The sequence below is a fragment of the Neopelma chrysocephalum genome, unplaced genomic scaffold (assembly GCF_003984885.1).
Source record: "Neopelma chrysocephalum unplaced genomic scaffold, ASM398488v2 Primary Assembly neopelma1_215, whole genome shotgun sequence".
NCBI classification, from domain to species: Eukaryota; Metazoa; Chordata; class Aves; order Passeriformes; family Pipridae; genus Neopelma; species Neopelma chrysocephalum.
The window spans coordinates 131,834-137,029 of NW_020897877.1; the positions used below are offsets into that span (position 1 = coordinate 131,834).

Sequence of the window (5,196 nt, forward strand, 5' to 3'; positions counted from 1 at the left end):
CTGAGGAAGTTTTGGGAAAGATCTGAGGAAGTTTTGAGGAAGGTCTGTGGAAGTTTTGGGGAAGGTCTGAAGAAACTTTGGAGAAGGTCTGAGGCACTTTTGGGGAAGACTGGAGACACTTTTGGGGAAGATCTGAGGAAGTTTTGGCGAAGGTCTGTGGAAGTTTTGGAGAAGGTCTGAGGCACTTTTGGGGAAGGTCTGAAGAAGTTTTAGGGAAGGTCCGAGTCAGTTGTGAGGAAGATCTGAGGAAGTTTTGGGGAAGGTCTGAAGAAGTTTTGAGGAAGCTCTGTGGAAATTTTGAGGATGGTCTGTGAAAGTTTTGAGGAAGGTCTGTGGAAGTTTTGGGGATGGTCTGACGTTTTGGAGATGCTCTGAAGTTTCGGGAATGGTCCGTCCAGGTGGCCTCTGCACCACCCCCATCCCCTCCACGACCATCCCACCACCCTCCGAGCAGGACCAGGCGTGGAGCTGGGAGCTGCTGCCGGAGGAGCCGCTTTCCAGCAGCCCCTGGAGCTGCCGCACCGCGAGCCTGGATGGAAATTGTTTAATTCCTGCGGGATGAGTCACGGGGAGCCGGGATTTCAAAGCCGCTTGGCTCCCATGTAAGGCACTCAAATAAACAGAGTGTGGCAGGTGGAAGCTCTCTCTGATGTCCCGTCAAGGACTTCGTCTTTCCAAGTGTTTTGCCTTGCCAAAAATCCTCCGGCTTCATCCATTCTTGCCACGGCTGAGGCCGAGAACTGGAAAATAATGAATCAATGCCCGGAAACATGAATCGACGGAAAATTTATGACACACTTATAATGTAATGTCTTTTGGGTTCCCTGCTCTTGAAGCATCAGCACCGAAGGGTTTTGGCGTCTCCTTTTTCCCCCCTCCAGCAAGGAGGATTTGAGGAGAAAGAATAAAGCTTCCCTTCCCCTCCTTCGTCTCAGTTTAAGGAGTCAGTGGATGGCGGAAAGAAGTTGGAAAGAAATCGGAACAATCTGCTTGAAAAATGGGAAATGGGGGTGAGGAATGAGAGCGATGGGAAAGAGTGAGAGCGTGGAAAAGTGAGGGGTGTTGGAGAACCCCGAGTGCTCCATTCTGGAGGGCAAAAAAATGCCCTTGGGTTTTGATTTATCAGGAAAAGGCAGTGGAAACACGGACACTTGGGAGTTTGGACACTTGGAAGGAAGGAAACTCCACCTGGAAGGGAGACTCGGTTGGTTTGGTTGTGTTTTGCTGAGCAGTGAGGGCGGTCGAGCCTTGGAAGGGTTTCCTGAGGGACGTGGGGTGGATTTGTTGGATTGGCCCCCCTCGGAAAGACGGGAGGCACGAGGAGCTCGTGGAGGGTTTTGGGAATCAGGTATCAACCTGCTCCCCCCCAGACCGAGTGGTAGGAGTTGGCTGTGCTGCTGCTTTGTTGTTTTTCCTTAAGATTTCCAAGTCTTTGGGACACGGGGCGGGTTTTCCTCTGCCTGGGAAGCAGCGAGGGATGAGAGCGGGGCAGGTGATGCCAGAGGAGGTTCAGGAGATTCCTGATGGAGTGGTTTCAGTGGCTCCTGCCAAACAGGGCTGGTTTTGGGGCTGTCCAGCCAGGAAGGGTCTCCTGCAGGATCGAGTTTCCCTCTTGGCAGCAGGCACGGCACGATCACATCCATGGATTATTGGGAGAACGCAGGAAAACAGGGAACTTGCAGACTGTTCTCCAGGAGAAAAACTGAGCTCAAACTTTGGCCTTTCATCAAGATCCCTGGGTCCCTCCCTGGGATCATGTGGCTCTGAGTACCCAAACACGCCGGGATTCAGCCCAAAAGCACCCTGGGGATCACGGGTGGTGTAACTGAGCCCTTGGAGCTCATTCCAGTGCCCAAAGGGGCTCCAGGAGAGCTGGAGAGGGACTTGGGAAAAGGGATGGAGAGACAGGACACAGGGAATAGCTTCAAACTGAAAGAGGGGAAATTTAGATGGGATATTGGGAAGGAATTTCTCCCTGGGAGGGTGGGGAGGCCCTGGCACAGGTTGGGCAGAGAAGCTGTGGCTGCCCCAGCCCTGGAAGTGTCCAAGGCCAGGTTGGACAAGGCTGAGCTTCGCAGTCTGGGGCTTTTTAGAGCGAGAGAAACGCGACGGCAAAGCCCGGAATGACTCCGCTGTTGTTGTTTTCCACATTGGAACCGGGATTTTAAAGCCTTTCGAAAGGTCACAGGCGAGTGGGTGGGGGCCAGAATTCCTGGCTGCCGGAACAGGAGGCTTTTTTTATGGGACGTGCAGCGAGGCTGAAACCGCTCTCCTAAAATTTTATGGGCTTGCAACGAGCCAGAGGCCCTTTCCCAGGTGGCCGGATCGAGTGTCACGGCTCTGCTCCGTCACAGCCCTTTCCTGCCCGGGGGCAAAGGGGGCTGAGCCCCCCCAGGCCATGAAGGTTGTGTGTGACCCTATTGCTGGTTGCTCACCGTGGAATTCACCTCCTAAAACACCCCAAACCGTCTGCTGGAAGCTGTTTGTCCCCCTGGAGAGCCAATGGCTGCTGTCCGACCCCATGTGGGGTCCCTTCCCCAGCTCCCAAACCTTCTCCTTCCCCCGAGGCTGCTGCTCCTTCACAAATTCTTCACTTCCCTGAGTTTTGCCACCTGTGCAAGGACCAAGTGCAGTTTCCTTGGTCCTTCACCCTTTAGCACCAACCCTGGGAACTGTTTGATGTGTTTTCGGTGCCTGTTCCCTGCTCCTGCTCTTGTTTGCCAAGGAGAAATCGGGATTTAAGGTGCCTGATTATCGTGGAATGGTTTGGGTTGGAAAGGACCTTGAATATCATCCAGTCCCACCCCTGCCATGGGCAGGGACACCTTCCACTAGCCCAGGTTGCTCCAAGCTCATCCAACCTGGCCTTGGACACTTCCAGGGATGGGAGAGCCACAACTTCTCTGGGCAACCTGTGCCAGGGCCTCACCACCCTCCCAGGCAGGAATTCCTTCCCAGTATCCCATCTAACCCTGCCCTTTTCCTGTTGGAAGCCATTTCCCCCTTGTCCCATCACCATTCCCACTATGTCCTATCATGATGATGAACGTAGATATGAACACATCCAACATCCTCCAACAACCTCCAACATCCTCCATCATCCTCCAACATCCTCCATCATATTCCAACATCCTCCATCATCTTCCAACATCCTCCATCATATTCCAACATCCTCCATCATCCTGCAACATCTTCCAACATCCTCCATCATCATGCAACATCTTCCAACATCCTCCAACATCCTGCAACATCTTCCATCATCCTCCAACTCCTCCATCATCCTGCAACGTCTTCCATCATCCTCCAACATCCTCCATCATCCTCCATCATATTCCAACATCTTCCAACATCCTTCATCATCCTCCATCTTCCATCATCCTCCGACATCCTCCAGCATCCTCTAACATCCTCCACTGTCCTCCTCATCATCCCCCATCATCCTCCATCGTCCTCCAACACCCTCCATCACCCTCCTGCAGGATGGGGAGCCCAGCTCTTCCTTGGCTCCACGGGATGGGAACCAGCAGCAGGCAGGGCTGGCACCATCCCCCTCTGGTGCTCCCAGTGCTCCCACCAGCCTCTCCCAGCTCCCATCCCACTCCGGTGCTTATCGCCGCCGCTCCGGACCCATCGGGATTCCATCCTCTTTCCTCCTTATATGGCCAAACTATTCTTTTTCCTATCTTGGCGTTGTTTATAGCCCAGCTGAAAATATTTAGGCTCTGGCTGGATTCTACAATTGCCCCGTAACCCACGGGGTATCTGATTCCTGGTAGTTAACATGGAATTATCTGCATCCCATAAAACCCAGGGATGTGGCCATGAGGGGGGTGTTTGTTTTCTGCAACAAAAATAAAAGCAAATGTGCCAAATCCCAATTAAAATAAATATTTCCCCCCCCAGCAAATTTTATTTGACCAATACTGTGAAACTGGGGTTGCTGGGGTTTTTTCCTTTTCTCCTTTTTTTTTTTCCCCTTTTCTCTCTTTTTTTTTTTTTTTTTTAATTACCCCCCTTGGAAAATTTTATTTGCAACAGAAAAATATTCGGAGTTTGAAACAAAAAAAATAAAGGCCAGGAGGCAGCTGTGAGTCCGTGCTGCTTCCCAGAGCCTGGTTTTGATGGGATTTCATGGCTCAGAGCCCAGGGATGGGAGCACAGATCCCATTCCCCGCTGCGGGGCCAGTGGGAAAATCCCACCAGATCCAACCTGCTCGGGATGGAGATCATGGAATGATGGAAGGGGAGAACCCAACTGGCCTTGAGGGACACGCCAGAGGGATTTGGGGTGGGATTTGTGCTTTGGGAAGCTGCTGGGCTGTGACTCTGGGTGGTCAGCACGGCCGAGGGTCCCGATCCCACCGCTGGGATGCTCCAGCCCCCCCTTGGTCATTTTTCCTGAGGTTTCCATGGTTTTGGCTGGTTTTGGTGGAACTGCCGTGTCGGTGCTGCCGGCGGGGAGGGATTTGGGCTCTGCTTGCCCCTCTGGGTGAGGGGATGGCAGGAGGGAAGTCCTGGTGCTTGTGGAAGGACAGGGACATCAAACCACAGCAGAGCGGGGTGAAGGAGGGCGAGATGGAGCCGGGAGCTCCTCCCAGGGGAACTTCCCTGCAGAAAAGGCCTCAAAGGCTGGGGTGGCATCAGTTTGCCTGTCCCTTCCCACAGTGATACCGGCCCCTGGTGCAAGGAAACCTGGATGGAGGGAGGGGAGGTGGGAACCCAGCTGTGTGTGGTGGGGAGGGGCTGGATGGGGCCACCACCTCGTCCCCATTGCTGCCACATTGTGCCCCTTGGCACTACCTTGTCCACATTGGTGCCACCTTGACCCTATTGCCATCACCTTTAACCTGTTTCCGTCACCTTGACCCCAATTCCATCACCTTGACCCCATTTCCATCCCTTAACTCTGTTGCCGGCACCTTGACCCTATTGCTGGCACCCTGACCCTATTGCCATCACCTTGTCCCTGTTTCCATCACCTTGACCCCAATTCCATCACCTTGACCCCATTTTCATCCCTCAACTCTGTCGTTGGCACCTTGTTCCTATTGCCATTATCTTGACCCCAATTCCATCACCTTGGTCCCATTTCCATGACCTCGTCCCCGTTTCCATCCCCTTCTCCTCATTTCCATCCTCTTCTCCCTATTTCCATCCCTTTCTCCCCATTTCCATCCCCTTCTCCCCATTTCCATC

The 5,196-nt window shown here is 53.3% G+C and overlaps 1 protein-coding gene across 4 annotated transcripts in view; it reads left to right on the forward strand.

The window, feature by feature from the left end:
* The window catches only part of NRTN (neurturin), a 17,913-nt gene that overhangs the window by 8,546 nt on the left and 4,171 nt on the right, over positions 1-5,196 (forward strand). The window lies entirely within an intron of this gene.